Source organism: Musca autumnalis, unplaced genomic scaffold (genome assembly GCF_047663935.1).
Source record: "Musca autumnalis isolate F117 unplaced genomic scaffold, ASM4766393v1 scaffold_2, whole genome shotgun sequence".
Lineage (NCBI taxonomy): Eukaryota > Metazoa > Arthropoda > Insecta > Diptera > Muscidae > Musca > Musca autumnalis.
Genome location: NW_027411755.1, coordinates 266799744 through 266812853, shown reverse-complemented (window position 1 = coordinate 266812853; position 13110 = coordinate 266799744).

Here is a 13110-nt window from a genome sequence, read left to right as displayed (position 1 = left end):
ACACCCCAAACGGAAGTGAAAATGAACCCCAATTTTTGCGGCGTTTTTTCAATTTTAAAAATGGCCTCAATACAAAAGGTCCACAAAGTTATAAAGGAAAAATTGAATTGACAAATTTTAAAAAAATCAGAAAAAATAGTAATCGTCCGAATCCCATTACCACATATGACTTAAAATTTTTGTAATTGAACGTAGTTTTATACAAAAAAATTTAAAGAAAATCGAAGGGGTCGAACGTCTTTAAAAATTGATTTTAAATATTAAATCGCGGAAATATTTAACAGCTGATAAAACAACAAAACAGGGACGTACGCAGGATTTCATTTCGGGGGGGGCACAACTTGACCAAAAATCATGAAAAATTCAAATGTTGTGTAGCGTTACGTAAAGCTATTTTAAGGGGTAATGGCCACTTATAGGCATGAGAAAAGCCATTTTCATGCATTTTTTTTATAAAAAATCTATTAAACCTTAAGTTACCTTCTATTTTTTTTTATTTTTGAAAAATCTTACCTTCAAATGCCTGCTTATAAAGCAGTGTTTTTACTAAAGCAGTTTGCGGTACCCACTGTAGTTTGAAAAAGAATAAACCGATCAGCATATAGTTTTGTGGGATCATTATGAACGTTACGAATTAATCTAGTCCATTATCGAAAAGGAATTAAAAAAATCAATTTTTAAAATTTTTGAACAGTTAAAATCAAAATTTCGATTTTAACAAAAACAAAACACTGTACAAAATTGATATTTTTTCTGACTCCGTCAGCAGTTTTTTTAAAGACTCTCTCGGTTAAGCACATGATTTATGTGTACAATAGTCCCACAAAAACATATAAAGTGCCACTTCGAGGAAAAGACGTTTTTAGTTTCTATGCTACATACAAAACACATTAAATGTTTCCCTTCGAAAGCTCATATCTCGGTAAATTTTTGTCCGATGGATTGGAAATTTTGGCACATATTCTATTCTATATTTTATATGAAATAATGGTACAAAGTATATAAATTCAATAGAAAGAATTCATAATATTTAGTCCCAATTTACATTAGGCGAGTTTACTTGCGGCAAGTCTCAGTTTGTAGGAGAGACACGTAAGGGGTATGGAAGTGGAAAAAAATTGCTCGTGCCGGCAATTTTCAGGCAATTCCTTTTATATTTTTCGTTTTTGACATTATTTTCATTGTTTTGAAAACAAAACTTGCAGAAACAGAATTGCCTGTATAAACGGAAGAGGCAAGTTTAAAAGAGAACGAGAAAAATTGCCGCAAGAAAAATCGTTTAATATAAATTGGGATACAATTTTAAATATTTACAGAATAGGATATTGAATTGAAAATAGACAATATCGGGCCACGTTCGGTAATGTCGCCATGTAAAATGTATTGAAGTATATTGAAGTTTTTAATCATACAGGTCCACGTTATGGTTTATCGCAGAAATTTACAACCACAAAGAATTGCCGTTGTCTTTGCTATAGCAAGATTTTCACTATTTCGATGATCTTAGCCTAATTTTTAAGAATATCGGCTGTCGTTGTCGTTGATATGTTTCCAAATGAAAACATTAAGAAAAATGGTGCGAAATGTATACAAATTATGGAATTTTTAGATATATTATTAAATTTTTTTTTTCATTTCTCCAAATATTTTATTTTGGCCCTTTTCTACAAATTTGCTGCAAAGGTCAGAAGAAGATTTGCATTGGTTTCAGAGATATAGCCCCGAGTTGTTTAAAAAGTCGATATTTAATAATGTTTAGATGGGGCCATAAAATCCAAGCTGTATCTGACTCAACAAAACGGAACTAGGGCTTTTGTACTTTGGGTCTGTACTTTCAAAAAATCCTCACTTCAAATTATTTGCACAAGATTACCTTAAAAATGTTGCACAGTGTTATTTACCGAAAGAGATAGATTCTGATACTTTTAATATTATGTTACAAAAGAAGCGTTATAGCTCATTTAGACTAGCCATAAATCCTCGACTGGATTTAATAAGTCCAGTACAAATCCCATTGCATTTAGATATACATTTTGGAGGATTTAAATGACAGTCAGCTGATTTTTGTTCATAGCTCAATTACCAAGGTAGATGCATCAGCCCATCTGAACGAATTTGAAACGTCAAAAGAATTTTTTGTAAATTGAATTCGTCTCAAAAAACATACGTCAAATTATAAATTTATTGTTTAATACTGAAAATGTAAGCACATTATGCTGCTAATGCTAACTAAAGAGCAAATAAAGAACTATTTTATCGCAGTTTGCCCATCTAAAATAAATAAACGAATTATTTTATCGTTTAGACATCATAAATATTAGTCTTGGTTGATTAAAATCATCTTTGTACATCAAAACAAATTTAATTTTTCCGCCTTGTTTACAAATTTTTACATTTTAAATTATTTTTAGTGTAGCAATTCACCGATGCATCTACCTTGTTTCTTGTGCCAGCTTGCAACTTTTTGTATTTTCTAGCAACATGTTGCAAAAAACAGAGTTGTATACGAGGATTTATGCCAGATTTAAAAGAAATCCACTCAATAGGAGGATTTATTTTTGTATGGGAAATCTGGTAGATTTTGGCTGGATTTAGCAAATAAAACCTGATAATGGGCTAAATCCGGCTAATGGTGTCATATCTAAATGGCATATTATAGTTTGTTTTCTTAATTGTACGATTAGAAGTTTTTGGACTCGATGACAAACACTTTGATGGACTTAGTTCTATATAGTTTTGACAAAATACAATCGATCCTTATTGAACCCCACATAATTATTCACTACTAATTATTTGAGAAACACTCCTCTCGAGAGTTACCGCGCCCATAAGCTTTTTAGTTGGCCACCGTAGTATTTAGAGCTTTGTCAGGAAGCATAAACTTGTCCACAAAAAGTAGGATATCGCTGTAAACAAGACTACAAAATGTCCAAAGAATCATCGAACCGTCTTTAAACTGCAGTTATGTTAGACTTGTATAAGAGATCTGAAGATGTTGTCCAAACATATTCTCTTGGACCTTGATGTACTTTTAGAAGTAATCTTGCGAACCATATTAGGTTCGATTTTAGACCGAATCGGTTAGTCCCTTCGACCATTTTAGTGAACATTTTTGAACTTTTATGACGGAGGTACCGATATGACTTAAATTTAATTTGGACAAAACATTACGAGATCCATAACTTGAACCGAGAGTTATCATGAGTTCCAACCTGCCAGACAAACAGAGATACAGACGGACGGACGGTGGTAAGTACTTCCATCTTGGCTGAAACGAATATCGTCCAAACATATGTGAAGTCTTAAATCATTATTTTGATGAAATCTATACGATACAATCCTAGTGTATATAATCTCGTAATCTAAAGTCTGAGGTTACAATTATACTTCGGTGATGATAAGTAAAAACCAAGGACGCACAAAAATTGATTTGTCTTCATTATTTTCTCATATTGTTTAGCAGCAAATTTGTCTAAAACAAAAAAACTAAATTTTGGCGATGGCAGTAAAACAAATTTCTAATTGGCTTTCAATATGTAGTCCACGAAGCACCGACCCTTCATACATTTTATTCAATAGATTTTTTTATATATTTCCATTCCCACAATACTGAACTCGTTATTTTTGCTATAACCGGATGAGTTTTAAGCGTCGAGAGCTCTATACAGTTCGAATAAATAATACATGGGGTATATTCACTAAGGAATTAGCATTTGATAGTGGTATGATATGACATGAAGAAGTAATTCAGATTTCATTGGAAGTTTTTCTCAAAAACAGCTTACAAACAAAAATTTTTAAAATATTTTCTTACTAAACTTGTTAATGATGTACATTTTCTGTTCAGAAACTTAAGAAAATATGAGTTTTAATTTGAAATCTTCAAATATACAAACATTTTTATGAGAAAAAATATAATAACTAGTTACAGTAGCTTAAAAAATTTTGTTCGACCAAACCATTTCGGGGGGGGCCCGGGCCCCCCGTGCCCCCCCCCTGCGTACGTCCCTGCAACAAAACATACACAAAAAGATTGGACCAATATTAAGGAAGTTATGAGTATTTCTTTGCATGTAGTTTTTACAGAATTTGACTTTTTCAAGGCGCGATATCTCTGGAGCGGTTAGTCCAAAAAAATCTGAAAATAAAATGTTTTGCTAATGAGCAGCATCACCGCAGCAAAAAACAAAGGAAATCAAAAACCTCATCTTGAAAAAGTGTCCGATTTCACTCAGAAATCCCCATATATAACTTATTGATAGTTATAGTTTTTTATAATTTTAACATATTTAAACTACTACTCTCCATTTTTGCTATTTCTGTTTGAATTGATTTTTCCAAAAATATTTTCTCAATTTAAGAAAGCGCAAATTTTTTGTAAAAATATGCAAATATTTTTTAATAACGAAAAGCACCGCAGACAAAAAGATATTTTTGAAAAAAATTGCGCGGTTTTTTACAAAAATATTTTTACAGTTTTAGGAAATACAACGTTTTTCTAAACAATTGCAAACACTTTTATAAAAACGAAAAGCGCGGTAAGTAAAATATTTTTGAAAAAATCGCGCGATTTTTTACAAAAATATTTTGACAAATTTGGTATTACAAAGTTTTTCTAAAAAACTGTAGATACTTTTATAAAACCGAAAAGTGCCGCAGACGACAATATTTTTGTAAAAAATAGCGCGATTTTTTCAAAAATATTTTCACAAATTGCAAATACTTGTATAAAACCGAAAAGCGTCGCAGGCGAAATATTTTTCACTATTTAGAAAATACCAAGTTTTTTTAACAACTTGCAAATACATTAATAAAAGCGAAAAGAGCCGCAAGCAAAATATTTTTTAAAAATCGCGCGATTTTTTACAAAAATGTTTTCGAAAATTTTGGTATTACAAAGTTTTTTTTTTTAAATTGCAAATACTCTTGTATAAAACCGAAAGGCGTCGCAGGCGAAATATTTTCGAAAAAATCGCTCGATTTTTTACAAAAATATTTTTACTATTGAAAATATACAGAGATTTTGTAAGGAAATACAAATGCTTAAAAAAATTTCAGATTTAAATTTTTTTCAAATTAAATAATTAATATCCTCGTATATACGACTTTGTCTTCGACGAATAGTCTGTCTGGTAAAATTTCTCCAAACTGCTACTGACAAATTCAGATATAATTTCATTTTTTTAATAATATTATGAAATCTGGAAGATTTTGTGGAGACTTAGCTATTGTTTGGCACTTAAGCCTTCCCAAATGTACAATTCCGTTTATATTCTAACCTCTGCTCTAAATTTTATAACAGTTCTTTGATCAATAAAAAATAATGGAAAAATTTCATTATTTGGTATTGATCAAAGAACTGTTTTACATTTTAGAGAAGAGGTTAGAATATAAAACAACAAAATTACCTTGAAATGAAGAACAAAATCGTTGGGAGTTATTTCCGCGTTTTTTGTAGTTATGTCCGCTTTGCTTAACGGACAAAACCCCCAACGAATTTAAGGAGTTATGTCCGTGGGTGTTACGTACGACCCCCTGTAAAAATATGCTGCCTATTTTCTTTGATATTAAAAAAAAACGCTACATTGGCAATAACAACGAATGTACCGGTTTGAAATTTTACTAATTAATCTAGAATCTAGGTAACAGACAACGCCTATTTTTTTTTTTTAAATTCTGCCATGTCAATGTGTACTTTATGAATTTCAGAGGTGATGGGTTACCTTCCCACGCATTTGTATGGTAACATGGGGAGGGTGTGCCACGTTTTTGTTCAAAATGCGCCCCAAATGAAATGTTCTTTCCCGAAGTCCCGAACACGGCCAGTTCTTAAGTATGTTATATCTCGAAAACTAGCGAACCGATTTTCCCGAAATTTTGTGGAAGGTGCCGTGGTACATGTAGCCATTTTGTGGAATGTGCAGTGGTACATGTAGGCATGAATTTCGAAGTTGACACGGTATCTCCCCTATTAAGAAAAACGACATATTTACAAATTTCCTTAAATGGTGAATTTCAACTGTTTCTCAGCCATAAAAAACTAAAAATATTTACGTCTCAATAAGCGGAGAGTTTGACTTAACCATTTTTTTATACCCTCCACCATAGGATGGGGGTATATTAAGTTTGTCACTACGTTTGTAACTACTCGAAATAATCATTGTAGACCCCACAAAGTATATATATTCTTGATCAGCGTGCAATTCTACATCGATATAGCCATGTCCGTCCGTCTGTCCGTCTGTGGAAATCACTCTAGCGTCCGAACGGATTGACGTAGGTTGATAAAATTTTGGGAAAATATATTATATGTACGTAGGACTTTTGGTATTGAAAGCGGGCTATGTAGGTCCACGCTTTCGTATAGCCCCCATACAAAATGGCGCGTGACGCGTCGTCGTTTTAAGGATTTTTTAAGATATTTGTCCCATTTTACCACCGAATTGGTTGTAATTTGGTACTTTGTGTCTCCAGAGGCCAAAAAACATTCCTACCAAAGTTGGGTTATATAGGTCTCGTTTTGGTATAGCCCCCATATAAGGCCCCATATAAAGTACGCGTCATTTTAATATATTTTGAATGTACTAGACCCATTTGACCACACAATTGGTTGTAATTTGGTATTTTGTGTCTCCAGAGGCCAGAAAACATTCCTACCAAAGTTGGGTTATATAGGTCCACGTTTTGGTATAGCCCCCACATAAGGCCCCTTATAAAGTACGCGTCATTTTAATATATTTTGAATGTATTAGACCCATTTGACCAAAGAATTGGTTGTAACTTCGTATTTTGTGTTTCCAGAGGCTAAGAAACATTTCTACCATAAAATGTTTATATAGGTCCACGTGTTGATATAGCCCCCATAATACGATATCTCCCGATTTTCGATATTTTTAAGGTTTTAGCCTCATTATCACACCGAGATGGCTGAAATTTGGTCTTCTTTAGGCGTATAAAACTTTCCCCCCAGAAATTTGTAGGTATAGGGACGCGCCATCATATAGCCCCCATAGAACGGTATTTCCGAATTTCGGTATTTTGAAGGTTGTGGCCACATTAATCCACCGAAATGGCTGAAATTTGTGGTGGAGGGTATAAAAAGTTCGGCCCGACCGAACTTAACGCTTTTCTTACTTGTTAACTTTTATTATTAGATCGCTTTAGGACGATAATAAACCCTAAACAGCATCAAAGTGAATCTAAAATAAATTGTAAAGCATAAACTCCATAAAAAGTTGTCATTAAAACGCACTACGGCTTATTTGTTTCTTATAAAAGTGTAAAATAATCAGAATGGCAGTGGGAAGTAGTAAACTTTTTATTTCATCAGTAATGCAAAGTGTTGCGCTGACTTTCCTATAGTTGTTTTCCTAAAAAGGAATACATGTACTTTGTATGCATCCTGTGGCTGACGTTTCTACAAATAATACAAACATATTTCCAAGAATTTTATTTCTGTATGTAGGATATACAACCTAACAAAAACATCGTCGTAGTAAAGTAGCAATAAAGTGAAAATAAAGATATTATTAAACTATTTTGGTGCATTTGTTGATGTAAAGAAGATAATGCTATGACTAAGAAGCTGTTGCAATGCTCTTGAGCAGCGTTAAGTTTTCAACCAGACTGCAGAAAATAGTTACAAAGATTATTAATTTATGTGTGTGACAAACATTTTAAGGTGTAAGAAAAAATATAAATTTTATATAAAAATAAAACCATTAAGTCGCACATTACCTTTGCACGAAAATATATGACTGAAAAAATTCCAAATTGTGGTTTTATGACTGTTCAATAAGTGATTCTTTGATGATACAACAGTTCTGATTTTTTGTAATGGCGCACAGAATGTGCCGTCTTCGATGATTTCTATCCAAGTATGTTTGCTTCACTTACTTGAGATTGTTCGCTTCTTGCTTATTTGTTTTTGTATCATGTGGGTTTACAAATTTGTTGTTAAAAAACTTTCGGTTCAATATGAATTTCGATTCATAATTTTTTGTGTTTATTTATTCTTCAATTTATATACATACATACATCATACTGTTATAAACATCGGTCAATATAATTAATTACATTATGCAACGGTCCTAAAACGGACTCTCAAGTAATATTTTTATGAATGAATTTACATTTTCAACTTTTGATCCTGTACTTGCTTTCATATTAATGTAGATTAAATATAATATTTTGCAACGAAAAAACAGAATTACAAAAAACATTACTTGTATATTTTAAATTTATAGAAGTAAAAGAAAAACAAAATTAATTAATTTGATACCCACCAAATGATTTAGGTTTTTGTGCACTATAAGGTATTGTTTTGTCATATCTGAGATCGAAATTTCGATTCATTATAAGACTTGACAGGTTGCTGCAAACTTTTGGACCGAACTCTGTATGACTGATTTGTCGTCAGTTATATATCAGCACAAAGACGCAATTAAATTCGTATGTGATTATTTATACTTTGATTCTATATGTATATAATGTAAATGTGAATATGCATCAGTCTGAAAAATATGTCAATTTCGGGTATTTGATGTGTGGAACATACTACATGTATTCAATTTCAATGAAATTTGAATTATGTGACTGACATACATTTTGATGAAATTTGAAACATATAACGTAATTGTCTAGAAAAAATTTTGCCAACTATTTGGAAATCTGGGTTGTGTAGCGTATCATTTATTTGACCCCGCCCCCATTGATACTTTCCTTGCCGGTTTTTATATTATTACGTTATAAATATTCTCATTTTAAGCCATATTTTTAAGCACGCTTCAATGTAAAGGTATTTACGGTTATTTCTCTATATTGATGAACTTCTGAATGGTTGAAAGCGACTGCCTTCGTATTGCTAGTCACCAATACTGTTCCGCCGTTTGATTGTTTGTCGGCTATAAGTGACCAGTGTCTGTTCATTTGCCACTTTTATTTGATACCGGACACAAATAGATGTTAACAATAGTTTCTGACTCCGATTGGAATGGCAAATTATTGCTCTGTTGCAGAACCTGCAAAAATCCACTAATTTTACTATATCTTCGATATCATAAAGGAAACAAATTTTATCGTAGTAAATATTTTCGATTCCTGCACAACACTAATATTTTGTCTCTAAACAATATGTATTTTTATATCTTTAAAATAAAAAACCGAATGTAAAATTGTTGATACAACATCCGGAAAATCTCAAGGCCTCGACACATAAGAAGCATGGCATTCTTGCTTAAGTCATATCTGATAAAAGAGTTAAGACCAAGTTCGACATAATAAAAAGATTTCAGAATCAAAAATGAATTAGGTCGAACTTGGTCTTTAGTCATTTACCAGATATGACTTCGGCAAGAATTCCATTCTTCTTATGTGTCGAGGCCTTCACAGCTATGACATGGAACTTTTTAAACATATATTAGTTTTTGTTTCATTCGAACGCGTTCTTCTTAAGACTACCTCCAAAAGTAGGCGCATTTGACTAATATTTTTTGCAGTGTTCCAAATATCGCGAAACTATTAGGTAATGCAAAATATTATAATGGATTTTGAAGGAGGAAGTAATATCTTATTTTTTTTTAAATAACACTGTGCTACAGTGAAAATTTGCAGGGGTTCTGATGCATAAATTCGGTATTGTGGGAGTCCATGGAAGAAAGACGAAAATACATTTGGTTTCTTTGGGTCACTTCGTTTTTTGGTTTTATAACGGTAAATGTAGTGAAAAACGGGGTTTCTTGGATTTTCAAATTAAAACGGACATAACTTTTATTTCCTCCAACGGACTTTTACAGCTTATTTTTTATTTAAAAGGCGAAAAAAAATCGGGTAGCACATGGTAAAGTTATAGTGATTTAAGTGTGACAAAAACGCATTAAAAACAGGAAAATGGTTTTCCTCATGCTCTAGGTTGCCTAGAAGACACCAAACTGCATCATTATTTACCTTTATCAAGAAGCTTAGCTTTACAAAATGGGGAATACCAATGAAATCGGTTGAAAAAAAGATGAGTTATGCCATTTTTAGTGTTAACTTGTTTTTCCTTTATAAAATATTGGTACCTTGTGCGTAATTAATAAGTAGACAAATTCAAATTGCAATCATACGCACTAAGGTACCAACTTTTAAAAAGGAAAAACCAAAAAGTTAAAACACAAAAAATACCATAACTCATCTACTTTTCATTTTCATTGGACTTCCCCATTTTGTAAAGCTTACTAAATTTTCTTCTTGATAAAAGGAAATAATAACGCAAATTGGCGTCTTCTTCGCAGCCTAGAGCACGAGGAAAACCATTTTCCTGTTTTTTCAAGTATGTTTGGACGAAATCTGATTCTGTTTTTCTGGCTGACTTGCGCTCTACTTCCACCTCCTTCCATATAAGATCACTATTTTCGCTAAAATGGTACAATAACTCTCACATGGAGCGACCGATGTTGTCCACACTTTGCACATAGTAGTATTGGGAAAGTGCACTTTAAGAACTCCTCTCAAATTGTTTTGATTTTATTCGAACAGGTTGTACTTTATTTCTACTGTACAAGTTTTTCACAGGCAAATCCACACTTCCTGACAAAATTGAATTAAAGCTATAAAAAATGCCAATGGCCACCATGTAGTGCCTTGTGTTCATAAAAACTCTTGAACCGGATACTTTGTTGGCCCAAACTTTGCATATCGTAATATTTCTGCGAATATTTGATAAAGTTCGAAGATGGTACTAATCGGTCCAATGTTTGTTGTACGTCCGCCATTGAACTTCAAAAATATTCGCTCAAATGCTATGTGATATTTCTTTTGCACCGACGGTATTCCTTGCAAGTCTGTTCACATCGATATTATGTTGGTGGGCGCGATATCTTTCGAAATTACAAATGACACAGCAACGTAGAGCAGTGACCACCAGATCATTATTGAAACATGTGTGAATGTTTTGGTGACAAAACAACATTGGTTTTGTTCGCGTACAGGGTACGTGAGGGAGAGAAGAAAATACAAAAATAACTCAGTGGATCCCAATCCAGCAATATACTGTCTTTGTTAGGAGCAGCTTCCCTGATGTAGAGTCACTACAACATGCAGCTTAAAAATTTTGAGTAGACGAAAACTAACCATAAATCCACCTGAAATGATCGTGTTATGAATCATTTTTTTTCTAATTATTTATCGACTATTTGTGGCTATTTTATAACCACATATTTACGTTTGATGATATGACATTGCATTAAAACTACACTATTCAGACCAAATGTCTTTAAGTATACTTACATTTTTACGACGTAGTTAACACACCAAATATGCTCAGACATGCCCTACCCTTTTCCATCAATTACTTCTTAAACGTCATTTATACCCTGACGACAAACATTCACCGAAAATAATCTCAGTATTTCACTTTATCCAACGATGAGGTCCATAAATTGTAAGCACTTTTTCATCACTTTTCCTTACAATGTTTTGCTGTTACTAAAGGTAACGTTATTAGCATACGAATACATTTGCATACATTCTGACACACACTGACATGAAAACGTACAGAAAACCAAATAAGTTGAATGTCTTCTTTCGTCGTATTAAAAGTCATTTTTAGTACAAGTATGTGTCAGAGCGACTTTTATTGGGAAAGCGTAAGCCTTGGCAAGGAAACGGTTTCTTACGATAATAGTCGAACATGCACATGTGCCAGGATAGATGCAACACGATATTCTCTGACACAATATTCTATGGTCGGTTGTTTTGAGTGTGAAGCGTGGAAGGGTAGAAGACAAGAATTGAAAGCGACTGTTGTACCACTTTTTTTTAAACATGATGACGGTTTTGTTGGGTGCTCGCTCAACTATGCAGAATATTGTATTGTTGGTGTATCCACTTTATACATACATGCATTAGTTTATGTTACTACAGAACGAGTACATGAAATATTTTTTTGCGAAAAATTGTATTTAAATGTGCAAAAACAAATTACAGCTGAAGATATTTACTAGTGTAAATAAAGAACATTAAAATGGGTCGCATTAAAAAGATAAATACTGATATAACTTATGCAAGCCTGCGACACAGATGCATTTACGATAAAAACGATATGTTCTGAATAAGTAACAACAAATAATATATGTGGCAGAAGGATGTTTTATATTTGAATAGGAAAATAGAATAAATCCATGTCTCATTTCACAAAAACAATTTTAAACCCATCGAACTAGATATTCATTTCTTAATGCATTTTGGAACTCTCCTCAATCCTGAAATATACAAACAGGACTCTAAGTAAAATGTAATCTTTACATTCGGTTTATTTACAATTACTCAAACTTTCAGAGTTTTCAAATTCAGTATTTAACTTTAAGGAACATTATCTTGAGGTTTTTAAATACATGTTTAGTATTTTTTTGGTTGAAATGTCAAGTTGTTGACTTTCTGCATTTAAAATATTAATTTGCTGTGTATGTATGTATATGACATGTCACCAAATTTCTTGCTTGTTTGAAATTATTCGTAACTAGATGTTTTCATGGAAATCCTAAAAGCCATGGTGTCCAAAGAAACTCAAAGAGTTAATTATTGCAAAAATGCAATTGTATTGAATTAATTCAATTCAATTGTTGTTTGTAAGATGTTTTTTTATTTTTCCTTAATATTCGCAAGCTGGAGTTTGGTTCCGTACTCCAATGTTGATAAAACTTTTAAAATATAGCAAATTTCCCAAAACATGTTTATTCTTGTAGGTTATGGAACAGTGCTTATGCCATTATGCTAATGCAACACATAAATAACATGAACTGTTTCCGTTCGTCAAATACCGGTACATTCATAGTTTTGTCGTATTGTGTTAATGAGCATGCTGTTGTCATCATTTTCATGGTTTTTCCAGTCTCCATACTAAAAGTGTTCCTGGCCGTGTCCCACAAAAAGTAACAACTTTGGATTCTTAATTTTCCCTTTTGCAATTGTTTGAGTTTACATACATATGTATGTTTATTAAAATATGCAAATTAAATAAATTCATGTCTGCCGATATTGTTTTTGGTTCGTTGTACTTCATTGTTGAACATTTTGTAGTTGTTACATTTTTGTTGTCACATTGTCATAAGAGTAAACAAATATCATAAT